Below are 12,948 nucleotides of genomic sequence, written 5' to 3'. Positions count from 1 at the left end.
TTTTTCTAATGTTGAACCATCCTTGCATCCCTGATATGAAATCCCACTTGATCATGATGTATTATCTTTTTGATGTGTTGCGGGATTCTGTTGAGAATTTTTTATCTATGTTCATGAGGGATATTGGTCTATAATTTTCTTTCTTAGTGACTTCCTTCCCTGGTTTTGGTATGAGGATTATGCTTGCTTCATAAAATATATTAGGAATTTTTCCATCCTTTTCTATACTCTGAAGGCCATCAGATGCCTCAATAAAATATCGACATACATTCATTTAATTACTGAAAACCTAATTATTGAAGATGCCCAAGAAACAATCAACCATCTTATATATGTCCACACCATAACTCAAATACATTAATTCTTCTGCAGTCTTCCTTATTAATTGTCTATCTTTCACATGTATTATGAGATTATTGAAAATATCATGACTTGGGCTAGATGCACCTTAGTCATCAAACTGACATCTTTGTTCTACAACACTTTGAAGAGATCTTGTGCAGCAGATTTTCTAATGAAATATGTTCTTAATTTCTCGACTACTCCATCCATGAGTGTTGATGTTTGATATGAGCAAAATGAACTCTTTGACAACTGCTGTCATTTTTCCATTTATATGGATATTGTTGATTGGTCTAGTGTTGAGGAGTTTTTTCTTTACACTGAGTTGCAACCTATATTGAAGGATATGGTCTTTGATCTTTATCAGTAAGTCTTTCAAGTCATCTTCACTTTCAGCAAGCAAGGTTGTATCAGCTGCATATTGCAGGCTGTTAATGAGTCTTCCTCCAATCCTGATGCCACATTTTTCTTCATAAGATCCAGCTTCTCAAATTATTCACTCAATATACAGATTGAATAAGTATAATGAAAGAATACAATCTTGGCACCCATCTTTCCTAATTTTAAACCATTCAGTGTTCCCTTGTTCTGTTCAAACACCTGCCTCTCAGTCTATATTCAGGTTCCTTTCGAGCACAATTAAGTGTTCTGGAATACTTATTCTCCACAACGTTGTCCATAGCTTGTCATTATCCACACAAATGAAAGACTTTGTATATTGCATAGTTAATTAAGCACAAGTAAACATTTTTCTGGTATTCTCTGCTTTCAGGCTAGATCCATCTGACATCGGCAATAATATCCCTCATTCCGTGTCCTCTTCTAAATGCTAGAAGTTCTCTGTAAATGTATGGTTACAGCCATCTTTGTATTATCTTTAGCAAAATTTTACTTGCATGCGATATTAATGACATTATCCAGTGATTTTTGCATTCCAATGCATCATCTCTTTGGAATGGGCACATATATGGATCTGTTCCAGTCAGCTGACCAGGTAGTTGTCTTCCAAATTTCTTAGCACAGATGAACTAGTGCCTACAGTGCTACATCATTTTGTTGAATGATTTCAATTTCTATTCAGTCAATTCCTGGTACTTTGTTCCTTGCCAATGCCTTCTATGCTTGGACTTCTTCCAAGGGTATATAACTAATAAATGGTACAATCTGTGTTTGAACCTTTCGTTGGACTACAATATCTTTAAACTTTCACAGTCAAGACACATGTTCCCATAGAGTATGCAATCTAAGAATATAGACTGGCTCAAGGAATTTTTCAATCAATGCCAGGATTCTAAAAAGGTTAGTTAAATGCCTGTGTGGCAAGCCCATGCTGGAAACTAGTGAGTCCCACTCCTAATCATCAAAAACCACATAAAGGGGCTGAGTCCGACCAAGTTACATAGGCTCCCATCAACCTGGATTGTGGTGAAAGCTTGTTGGCTCAAAGTACAGTGAGACCTGGGGACTCCTGAGCCTATGGACAAGGACATAGCCACAGAGAGCTAGAGATGAGAGTGAAGAATTCAGTTGATATGATGTGAAGAGATATGAACAAGAGCACCCAAACTTGCAGATAGTGCCCATTGGACCTAGCTTCAATGGCTGGATGTTCAGAACCCAACTAGAGGAAGGAAAACAGGGGAAAAAACTATTTTTTCCTTATTTATTTATTTATTTAAGAAAATAAGTATAAATCGCTATAATCTAATGAACTTGACCTATGCTTATGGATACGGTAGCTTAAAATACCAACCAAGAGGGAAATAATCTTTACAGCAAGGATCAATCCCATCCCCTCTGTACACAAGGTTGATAGGTTTGGGCAATTTAGACACTGGCTACCCAAAATGGGGGCGGGAGGTGGGTGGGTACAAAGGCAAGAAGTGACTGGCTCACAAGTTTTCAAGAGGGAGCCTAGATCCAGAAGGTACAGAGGAAGGTAGAATTTCCACTGAGTAGTATACAATCTGTCTGGGTGGGGCTGATGAAAGGAGATGCTGATAGGTCCCTTGTGGTACAATGGTGAATAATTGTTATCAGGACTGACTGTGAGAGCTGGAAATGTAGCAAAAGGAGGGGAGTGATTGACTTTGCAGTCCAGGCATGGAGGTCCCTGGACCATCAAGGGAGAAAAATGGAGTGTGAGACCCTACCCAGAAAAACAGTGATGTCTGAGATAGAGGCAGAGATGATGATGTGGAGAGATGGAGTGGCCAGGGACTCTAGACCCAGAGAGGGAGAGGGGCTGTGTTCTGACAACCGGGGGCCAGGCTTGCAAGGTATACCCTTTGGTTGATTGACGATGCATGACAATGAAAGATATACGATAGGATGAATGTAAAGCTAATGTTCTCCCATGTAAACTATCACATAATTCACAATAAAACATTAAAAAGGGGGGTGGGTGAGTGGGTGATCTTACAGTCCCAGATCAGAGGACCCTGAGACCATTAAGGGAGAAGAGTGGGAGCAGAGTGTGGGACCCTACTCAGAAAAGCAGCAATGCCAGAGATGGAGGTAGAGATAATGACATGGAAAGACAGACCAGCTTAGGATTCTAGACTCATGGATGGGGAGGGGATGTGTGCTGGCAGCCAGGGGGCAGGGTGTGCCCTTTGGCTGTTTGAAGGATTGTATATTCCTGAGTGTTTTGGTGCACATCCAAAAACAAAAAAGAACAGAGGGAACAGAAGCAATACTGTTGAATGATGAAGCATGTAGGGGATTGTAATCATTGCAATGAAACAAACTGATGTTACGCCATGTAAACTATCACTCAATTCACAATAAAAACTTAAAAAGAAAGAGAGAGAGAGAGAGAGAAAGAAAGAAAGTCAGTCATATTGGACCTCTGAAATCCTATACACTGTCTCCTTCAGAGACAGACTACTTGTGATCTTTATTCAGTTCCCAAGGACAACCATGTGGGCCTGGGGGCTGGAGGTCAGGATACATGGAACATGGGGCTCCAACGGTCTCATTGTGAAGATCAGGTAAGACTTTTGTTGAGAGAGGTTGTCTCAGCTCCAGCTATCTAGGAGTCTGGATCCTCACACCCATTGAGACAAAGTAGATTTATCTGTCAGCAACAATGATTCTACACCTGTGCATCAGTGCCCATCTGGTCCTTCCTCTCAGTCTTGGCAAGTAAGTATATGCACTGAAAGCCTTCATCCTACACACACAGACTTGCTCATCTCTGAGCCAATCCTGCCAAATGGAGGTAGGATGGCAAGCCCCTCTCATCAGAAAGTGAAACTAGTATTTGTTTTGTTTTCCTAAACTGGGTAACGGGTTCATCTATCCAGAGACTACCTGACCTTCCACTCTTTTTAAACATTTTCTGTCCTCTGTTTCATTCCCATTTCCTTACATTGCAGAGTGAAGTCCTGCTTACAGAACAGTATATACTTCTCTACGGTTCCCAGAGTCAGCCTTGCTCAGAGGCCCAGGATGAGGCATTTAGAACAGATGGAGCCTGAACCCCGCACCCCTCCTAAACTTTTGAGTTCCAAGGTTGGTCGTCACTCTGATGGCCTGAGGCTTGCCAGCTCCAACACTAGCAGTCCCTTCCCCAGAAGCCTATCTTCCAAGACCTCAATATGACTTGGTCAAGCTTACCCAAGTTATCACACTTGAGTTGATTTCTTCTGACTATTTGGCCCCAGAGTTTCTAACTTCACCTCACCTTAATCCCTGAAACTAATTCCTGGACCCACTTCAAAGGCCTTTCAGACTGAGTGAAAGTAATCTTCCACCCAAGTACAATGGCATCAAGACCCCATTGATACTTGCTTCCTGACCAGAAATACCATCAAAGTCCAGCAAAAGTTTGGCTCACTGCCCTTGTCAAGGTCTCTACAATGTCTGCTCCAAAAACCAAAGTTGTCAGAAAAACACCCACCAAAGTGGTCAGGAAGCAACCAGTCGTCCATATTATTTACTGTCTTCTGGAATGTAGCCAATGAGATGCCGGCCATGCAGACGCTGGGAAAATATTTATATGGGCCCTTATGGATGTTTGGCAAGAAAGACTGCCCACTGTCATCTTATCTTCCTGCTGATAAGGCAAAGCTACACATGTCAGATGGCTCTCAGAAGGGTCCAGGGAGCTGAGGCCTGGCATTGGATCAGAGTGAGGTGACATATTTGTCCTGCTTCTGCCACCAATTTGTCCATTCCCTCCCATAGCCTCACCATCTGCAAAATCATGAACTACATTAGATGACCTCAAAGTGTCTATGATCCTATGAGATTGTGACTCAGACAGTTAGATGTATTTCCCAGATCTGCCATCATGATGCCATTGGTTCATCACAGAGCTATTTTTCTTGGCATCCTGGAAACGTTCCTGAAATTCCAGCATCTTAAGATTTCTCTTTCCACTGATTCAATTTCTGTAACCAGATGGGAGAACTCCATCTGGAGGAGGAGGATCTGAGCTTAAAATAAAAGGGGAAAATAAAAGAGGGGAAATTGAGTTCAACCAGTGTTTATCATGCATAAAATATTTGCAAAGCTTGGTGCTGAGCTCACAGGGACAGTAAAGGGAGATAATCACGCAGCCTCAGTCTTGTCCTCTAGAAGTTAAAATAAGGTGTGTGTTTGACCTAGGTATCTAGTGTTGCTACAACAGAAATACCACAAGTGGATGGATTTACTAAACAGAAATGTATTCTCTCTTTGTTTATGAGGCAGAAGTCTGAATTTAGGGTGCTTGGTCAAGGAGAAAACTGTCTCTCTCAGTTCTAGGACAAGGTCCTTGTCTCCTTTCACCATCTGCAGGCCCAGCATTTCTTGGAGATTTTCATGTGTCTTGTCATCAGTCTGCCCCTTGGTGTAGAAGGTTCTCAGTGCAGGGACCCTGAGTCCAGAGGACATACTCTGCTCCCAGATCTTCTTTCTTAATGATAGTAAAGTCCTTTCTTCTTTGTTGGCTTATCTTTCCTTTTATTTCTTAAAAGATAAAAGGTGATGCAGGCCACACCATGGATAAAGTCCCCTTGGAAATTTCTTTGAACCTTCCCCGAGGGGGCTCTCAGTGTTCAAAAGACTCCTGGGTCCAAAAGATTTGATCTGTTTCCAGCTATTCTTTCTTGGTGGAAATCAGTCTCCTCCTTTTCTGCTGACTTTTCTTTCCTTTAGTCTCTTGTACGAGAAGACATGATGCAAGTCACACTCCAGTAACACTCCCTTTACACTAGATCAGGGCTATGACCTGAGTAAGGGTACAGCAACACACCCTGATCGTTTTACAACTGATCTGTTGGTCATATCAGATGACATCATGGGGATGCTCATATCATTACCTACTTGCCAAACCACTGAGAATCATAGCCCAGACAATTTGACAGGTATTTTAGGAGTACAAAAGTCAATCCCTTGACCCTCCCTAAATGAATGTCCTTGCCACATACAGAGCACTTTTACCCTACCATATCATCCTTAAATCAACTTCAAGTTCAAATTCAAGCCTGAGACAAAATCCTTCTTCATTTGTGAATCTAGAATATAAATCACATGCTTCCAAAGTACAATGGTGGAGCAAACACAAGGTAGATATTTACAATACAAAGGGGAGAAAATGAAGAGAAATAAGGAATAGCAGACATCAAACAAGTAAAAAACCCATCAGAACAGTGTACATTAGCTCTCACGGCTTGAAAATAATCCTTTTTTCTCTGAGACCATCCATGCAATGGCTCTGCTCTCCAGATTCTGAGTGTTGCATTCTGAGTAGAGGACCCTTGGTCTTGAGCTTCTTCTCTATCCTTCAAGTCCACTAGGACAGCAACTCTGATTTCTTAGCTTTGGACCCTATTCTCCTAATTCAATATAGACAGTCTCATTCTTCTGCTCCATGGGAATACCAGTTCCATCTCTTCAGCTTTGGACAGAAGATCCAGCCCCATCACCATGAACAGCAGCCCCACATTCTAGAACCAAGTTGGTAAAGACTTAACTTTTTGAAATCTAAGAGATTGTGGACCACCCTTTAAAATCCCAGAGGTCATGGTCCTATCTTTTGAGACTGAAGCAGCTCTGCTTCCCATGTTCCTTAGCTCTTCAGATTCTGCTTCCTGGTTCCTTGACTTCTCAGCCCTTTATCTCCTCAGGCCTCTTGGGCTGGCCTGGTCTCTGCTCTGCTCAGGAAAATGTTACAAAGCTCTTTACCTTTACTGATAAGTTCCCAAGGCAGCCCAACCTACCAGTAACTCCAAAGGAGTTAAATTCTCTCTTTCCAGTGTCAGCAAGTCTAACTCCATCAACAAGTGCATAAGGACTCTCCCACTCCACCAGGACACCTTCTGCCTGAGGAGACTCAGCTCTCTCACTCCATGGTATCCTGATTCTGCTGCCACCATTTCTCTGCTACTGCTTCACAATGCCCGTAGTGTCTCCAGTGTTAAGTTACTTCCTTCTGAGACTTTACTAGATTGCCTTTGACATCCATAATTCCACTAACAGTCTCTTCAAGAAAATGTAGGCCTTTACTAGTAGTCACCTTATGACTCTTCCAGCCTTTATCCATTACTCAATTCCAAAACTGTGTCTACATTTTAGGTATCAAATGTGTCTTAGCTATCTAATGTTGCTATAATAGAAATAACACAAGTGGATTGTTTTAACAAACAGAAATTTAGTCTCTCAAAATTAGGGAGACCAGAAGTTCACATTCAAGGTGCCAACTATAGGGGAAGGTTTTCTCTCTCTGTCAGCTCTGAGGGAAGGTCCCTATCTCCTTTGAACATCTGTGGGTCCATTGTTCCTTGAAAATTTCCATGTGTCTTGGCATCAATCTTCTCCTAGGTCTAGTTGGATGTCAGTGCAAGGACTCTGGGTCCAAAAGACATAATCCATTGGCTGTTCTTTCTTGGTGGTAATGAGGCTCCTTCTCTGCTGGCTTTTCTCTCCCTTTATCTCTTATAAGATAAAAGGTGATGCAGATCACACCAAGAAAATGACTCGCATATTAGATCAGGACTGTGTCTTGAGTAAAGGTGTTGTATCCCACACTAATCCCTTTACAATTTATGGAATGATCACATACAATCATATTTTAGAGTGATTAAATTATTACATAACCAACAAACCACCGAGGATCATTATCCACTCAAGTTGACACACATTTTTTAGGGAGAGGGGGACACAAAATTCAATCACAACAGAGGGAAATATTCTCCAAGGCTCATCTTATTACCAAATTGACTTTTGTGTTTTTCTTTCCCATAAACCCCAAGTCCTCTGACTATCAACCTCAAGTCTGGAATTCTGCCACTCTCCCATGCTCATCTTAGGAGGAGTTTTTCATGCTCCCCACTCCCTGCAGACAATCACACAGACCCACCTCTGTATCAGAGTTTATAGCTACTCCTTTGTTACCCTTCCCAAGTAACAAAATTACAGATATAGCAAAGAATAAAGGTTCAGGAACTCCCAGAACTCTCAAAATTTGTTTCTATGCAGTATCCTGACTTCTTTGCTGAACTGCTCAAAGACATTGCAGGGTCCCTGAACAAACAACTCCCTCAGTCTTCCTCTCTCCTCAGGCCTGCCCTTCTCAAGAAAGTTTCCTTCCATACCTCAACTTGAAGGTATAATCTGGTGGCTGCAGTTGTCACTGAGAAGTGGAAATTTGGGAAGATCCTAACCTGGGTGAGAACACTCAGTGGCTGCTTCTCCAAGAGAATAATCAAAGTAAGCAACAGTGGGTAGGGTTGGACATCACCTGAGTTTACCTGGCCTCAGGAATCATTTCTTAGGGACTCTCTCTGACTATCTCCCTTTCTATGTTCAACCAATACTCACTTAACAATTATTATAGACATGAGTAAATCAATATACAAAGGCAAAACCCCAGTTCTCCACATCCCTGAGAACCTCAGACAGCTGTTTAGGACACAGCCAGACCTGGCTTTCTGGCCTTTCTACCTTGTCCCTTCATGACCATTCTGTCCTTGAGACATGGCATTATAGAAGATCAGGGCCAGAAGTCTTCAGGGATTAGACAACCTATGAAGTAATTGAGAATAGATCTGTGTGGTGTGAGTAAAGAATGGCTTTCACCTCAAAGAAACACCCTGTGTGGTGGAAACATGTCACAAAGAATCATACCTTGAAAAACTCTGAGAGTAAAATCATGGAATTTTACAGATAAGGAAATGGAAAGAGGTGCAGCTGAGAACTAGACTCAGCATATCCAGAGTCTAAGTTCAAGACATTCTACCACACAATGTATTTATCTCTTGTAATCCTCACTATTTATTTTGCCCAGAGGATCTTTCAATAACGAAAGTCGAGGCTTGAATTTTTTCTTCAGTTCCCCCAGCTTGAGAAATGCTGAGCATGTTCTTCCTTTTGGTTTTATGACTCCATATTGTTACACATTTTGTTGCAATATTTGGCTTTATCTTCCTGAGCTGATCTTTGAAATTTTCTGTTCAGTTCTTTGCTTTAGCATCTCTACACTGTAGAGCAACTTTCAGTGTCTCTTCTGACATCCATCTTGAACTTTTCCTTCTTTCCTGTCTTCTTAATGACTTTTTGCTTTCTACCTGCATGATGTTCTTGATGTCATCCCACAACTCTTCTGGTCTTCGGTCTTTAGTATTTAATGTATCAAATCTGTTCTTCAGATGATCTCTAAATTCAGGTGTAATATATTCAAGGTCATATTTTGGCTCTCATACCTTGTCTTCATTTTCTTCAGCTTCAGTTTGAATTTGCATATGAGTAATTGATGGTCTATTCCACAGTCTGCCCCTGTCCTTGTTTTCACTGATGATATGGAGCTTTTCCATCTCCTCTTTCCACAGATGTAGTCAATTTGATTTCTATATATTCTGTCTGGCGAGGTCTATATGTATAGTCATCTCTTATGCAGAAAACATCAAAAGAATATGAAAGGAATATACAGTGTCACTAAACCAAAAGGAAATGGTTGGTGTTCAACTGTTTAAAGAGGTAACATATGATCAAGAGCCAATGATATTGAAGGAAGAAGGCCAAGGTGCGTTGAAGGAATTGGCAAAGAACAAGGCACCAAGAAATGATGGAATAAAAATTGAAATTTTTCAAGAAAGTGAGGCAGCACAGGAGGCACTCACTCATCTACGCCAAGAAATTTGGAAGACAACTATCTGGCTGACTGATTGGAAAAGATTCATATTTGTGTCCATTCCAAAGAGAGCTGACCCAACAGAATGTGGTAATCATTGGACAATATCTTTGACATCCCATGCAAATAAAGTTTTACTAGAAGTAATACAGAAATGGCTACAAGCATACATTGACAGAGAACTTCCAGAGGTTCAAGCTGGATTCAGAAGAGGCTGTGAAATGAGGGATACCAATGCTGATGTCCGATGGATTTTGGCTGAAAACAGAGAATATGAGAAACATGTTTACCTGTGTTTTATTGACTACACAAAGGCTTTCAATTGTGTGGATCATGACAAACTATGGGAAACATTGCAAAATATGAGTATTCCTGAACACTTAATTGTGCTTATAAGGAATCTGTACCTGGACCAAGAGGCAGTTGTTCAAATAGAACATGGGGACACTGAATGGTTGTGTGACAGGGTTGTATTCTTTCACCATACTTATTCAACCTGTATGCTGAGCAAATAATCCAAGAAGCTGGGTTATATGAAGAAAAACATAGCATCAGGATTGGAGGAAGACTCATTAACAACCTGTGGTATGCAAATGGTACAACCTTGCTTGCTGAAAGTGAAGAGGACTTAAAACATTTACCGATGAATATCAAAGAGCACAGCCTTTAGTATGGATTACATCGCCATATAAAGAAAACAAAAATCCTCACCATTGGACCAATAAACAACATTCTTATCAATGGAGAAAAGATTTAAGTCATCAAGGACTTCATTCTTCTTGGATCATCTATCAACACTCACGAAGCAGCAATCAAGAAATCAAACAACGTATTGCATTAAGCAAATCTGTTGCGCAAGACCTTTTTAAAGTGTTGAAGAACAAAGATGTCAGCTTGAGGAGTAAGGTGCACCTGACCCAAGCCAGGGTATTTTCAATAACCTCATATGCATGCAAAAGCTGGACAGTGAATAAGGAAGACTGTAGAAGAATTGATGCTTTTGACTTATGGTGTTGGCAGAGAATATGGAATGTACCATGGGTTCCCAAAAGAATCAACAGATCTGTTTTTGAAGAAGTTCAGTCAGAGTGCTACTTGAAGGCCAGGATGGCCAAACTTGGTCTCTCATACTTCAGACATATTGTCAGGAGGGACCAGTCACTGGAGAAGGATTTCATGTTTGGCAAAGAGGAATACCCCCAGTGAGATGGATTGGCAAGGTGGCAGCATCAATGGGCTCAAGTGTGGCGAGGATAGCAAGGTTGGCCCAGATCAGGCAGTGTTTCATTATGCTATGCATAGGGTCACTATGAATCAGTACCAACTGGATGGCACCTAACAACAACAACAATCCTCACTAAGCCTTAAGAGTTAGGCTTTGCAACTGTCCCCATTGTTTAAACAAGAAAATAAACCAAGAAATATGAAATAACATCCAAGTTCATACAGTCTATTTGAGTCACAAGCCATTTTGTTCACAACCCAGGTACTCAGCTAAAACTTGATGTTAACGATCCAATGACCAATATTGTTATTATTGTAATACGCTATAATAAGAATTGGAATCCTGGTGTGGTGCTTTGGGTTAATGTGCTGGACTGCAAAGTTAGTTTGAACCTCAAGGTGGGCAGTTCAAGCTCACCAGCTGCTCCTCTGAAACCCTATACAGAGTCGCTATGGATCGGAACGGACTTGACAGCACTTGACAACAATAACAAGAAGAAGAAAAAGTAGGGTCCTGGTGTGGCACTGTAGGCTATGCAACGGACTGTTGACCACAAAGTCAGTGATTCAAACCCCCCAGTCACTCCTCAGAAACCCTATGCATTATCTCTATGAGTCAGAACTGATGCAACAGTACTTAACAACATAATAACAAGTGGCATTTTAATATTTCTTATTCATTAAACAGGAAAAATAGCTAAAACCCAACAATGCACTATGATAGAGCTACAACATTCTACAGAAATTTAAGGGAAGCAGCAAGTAACTTCACCAAAGTTTTGTTATACGAATGAGAGAAGGCCTCTCAGAATAGTTAAAATTTGAGTTGGATCTTGAAAAATAAATGGGAACTCGCCAATAGAAAAAGAGAGAGGAGCTCCAATGCACCAAACTAAGGAGTAGGGGTGGGGATGGAGTAAGGTGAGTTTGCTAAGTCTGCTAGGAAGCTGATGGGTTGAGAGAGTTAGGAGGTGTGCTGAAGTGGGGAACAGGAAGCAGAGGCTGAAGGGTCTTGGGTGCAAGGTGAGGAGGGGGTCCTTATTTTGTATTTAAGGCTCTAGGGAGCATGCAAATTTTCAACCAGGAAAGCAACAGGCAAAGATTATTCTGGGAATAAAGAATTAAGCTCCTAGGAATGGGAGCACATAATATTAACAATGATAATAATAGATCATATGTGAGTGCCTTACTTTTAAATCTTATAAGAAAAACAAAAAGTTCAAGCAAGCTATTTATTAATTTACTCATGACATCTTGTGAATTCAGTCATGTGGGTTAGGTAACATTACCCCACATTTAGAGAAGTAGAAAACAAGGCCCAAAATCACAAAGATCTGTCTACTCCACATCCAAAGCTTATTCCCAAGATGTGCTTCTCCAGAAAATGAACTCTCTGTTGGTGGCGAGTGTACAAACTAAGCCTGGATTTCTGCCCTGGGTGGGAGTTTGGATGAGCCTCTCCCTGCATCTCATCTCAGTTTGAGATTGTAAAATTCTGAGACTCAGTGGCTGAGCTGAGGGGCTGAGCGGTGGGTGGTCAGGAATTTCTCAGGGCTTCCTGGGCCCAGTGTTCCAGGTTTCAGTGTCTGGATTAATGATCCATCTCTAGGCAGAGCAAGCTGAGCCACTGACGCCAGGCACAAGGCATCGATTAGACTTTACACTCTTGAGTTTGCTTTCATCTGAAGCTCTCTGGGTGGGCTGGGGCCTAATAATTAACATTCTCTGAGCCCCACAACACTGATTGAGCTGAGGGAGGAAGAAGGAGTCTCTGAGCACGTCCCCAGTGGGACTGGTCCCCCAAATCTAGGCATAGCAGAAGACCACATTTTTCCCGCTGATGCACCAATACTGTATGGAGTTTTTACAGTGAGTAGTTTGGGTCAAACTATTAACCTAACAATATTTCAGTGGGGAAACAGTATTAAGATGATTGCCCTCACTGTACAAATGGGTAAACTGAGGCCCAAAAAGCAAGGGGATTCCCAAGACCAGAGGCACGAGAGTTAGAACTCAGTCTCCTACTTCTCGATACAAGAGGATATTTCTTATAAGGATATTTAGGCACTCCTGACATCTTGAGGTGATAGTGTGTAGGGATGTTATGTGATATATATATATACATTAAACACACACACTGAAAGGGTAAGCAAGAAATACACAGCAGTGGGATCATTGAGAGTTAGTGGTGGGAGGCAGGGTGGGAGTGATGTCTTTCTCTGCATACCTTCTTATATTTTATAAGCCATGTGATTTTATAAAGT

This window comes from Chrysochloris asiatica, unplaced genomic scaffold (assembly GCF_000296735.1).
Source record: "Chrysochloris asiatica unplaced genomic scaffold, ChrAsi1.0 scaffold00026, whole genome shotgun sequence".
Classification (NCBI taxonomy): domain Eukaryota; kingdom Metazoa; phylum Chordata; class Mammalia; order Afrosoricida; family Chrysochloridae; genus Chrysochloris; species Chrysochloris asiatica.
The sequence above is the reverse complement of the archived record's forward strand: the minus strand, read 5'-3'. Positions refer to the sequence as shown.